This window comes from Triticum dicoccoides, chromosome 2A (genome assembly GCF_002162155.2).
Source record: "Triticum dicoccoides isolate Atlit2015 ecotype Zavitan chromosome 2A, WEW_v2.0, whole genome shotgun sequence".
In the NCBI taxonomy this organism is placed as follows: domain Eukaryota; kingdom Viridiplantae; phylum Streptophyta; class Magnoliopsida; order Poales; family Poaceae; genus Triticum; species Triticum dicoccoides.
The window spans coordinates 399,176,032-399,177,796 of NC_041382.1; positions in this window are offsets into that span (position 1 = coordinate 399,176,032).

A 1,765-nucleotide genomic window follows, 5' to 3' on the forward strand; every position below is an offset into this window, starting at 1 on the left:
TCAAGTCGCCGTTGCCGCTGGCCGAAGCTCCGTGCCGGCCTCCCTCGCCCTCCTTCGCCTCTGCTGACCTCGGATTTGAGCCCAGGGTGAGCTCCGTCCTCCGTCGTATTTTTCCCTTTCTAGGTGCCCCTGTTTAGCCCGCTCGATCCTCTGCCGTGGTCACCGCCGGCCATGGCCGCGCTGTTGTCTCCGCCGACCCGTTGATCCCTGGACCGCTGGCCTCCTGCTTGCTGCTGCTGGCCATAGGCTGCGTATAGTTCGCGAGTATTAACAGTTAGTATGATTTATCAGGAAACTAGCAGGAAATGCTTAAACTGTCGAAACTTTTACATCAGCTTTAATTTGTTTATTGCTTCTGGAGAAGTGAATCGAATATTCATTGAATAGATTTATCAGTCTTATTAAATTGTGTTATTATCATCCTGCCAGAGAAAAAAAATGACAGGGGTAAAGCAGAAACCACACCCTAGGAGAAAATCAAGAAAGGTTCAACAGCCAAAGAATTCACCCAAGGAAAAGCTAATGAAAGAGCCCGCTGGTCAAGACACTGATGAACGGAGTGATCTTCAAGTGGGAAGTGTTGTAGATCCTGTTCTACCCAGTGCTAAATTTGAACCTGAACCTCCTACTGTTCCATTGTTAACTGGTATGTCAGTTTTACGTAGATGTTGGATTTTATACTGAAAATCATACAATAGGGCAAGTATCAACTTTGTGTCTACAAGTTTAAGTTAGGTTTGATAGTGTGTTACTGTGTTTTTTACTGTCTATTCATGAATACTCAGTCATTCATAGAGATTTTTTTTGTCAAACTTAAAATAGTTTGAGCGAGTACAAGGCTATAAACCCATTTCTTTTGGGACAGAGGTGATACATATTATAAGTTTTCAAATAATGTCTTTAAATACATATAATGGCTGCTATTGATATTGCCCATGATATTATGCAGGAGACAGTGCATGGCTGTATGCGGCTCGTGGTCTTGACCTTTCTTCTGGCACTCTGCCTGAGGTAGGCATGGCTATCTTCTCTACAGCTTTCAATTTTGGCAGACATGAATGTTTATGTTTTATAGTTTTCCATCTATTGATGGCAGCAGTAGCAATGTGGATAAGTAAAATATTGTGGGTTTTCCAGTATGGGTAGGTTTTATGTTCTTATCTTTTATTACGAGAGACTCATTCTTACCTCTAGAAATAGTATTGAGATGCTAACTGGAAGTGCTTTTGAGCATTATTTAACAACAATTCTGCATTCTTTATTTACCAATTACTGTGTTTATACAGAATTTGTGCACCGGAGGCGTTGTAACTTCATATATTATTGAGCAAGTTCCCAAAGAACAATCACCAGACACTTTATGTCAAGGGTCTTTTAAGTTTCAACATGATAATGGTGGAACTGATTCTATTAGGTGCTCATTCAAATTTGCGAAGTCTGTAATTCACGCAATGGAATTATACTCTGCAGCAATTCGTGTCTCAAGTCCAGGTCTTGGAAAGATATATTTCACTACATATTGTGTTCCTTTGGCTTGCTATATCGTGGTGTATGAACCGTTGTTACATTATGATGATCTTCATCATAACAAAAAAGCAGAAGATTCAATCTGTAATTCCAATAAAATTATAAAAAAGAGGTGGCTAGCTAACATAAGGTGAGAATTCATAATTGGTTTGTCATTTAAGCATGAACTATTTAAATAAACCAGAAACAATGTGTGCAGGAATATTTATGAGGGCCTCGATTTACTTCACTCATTGCG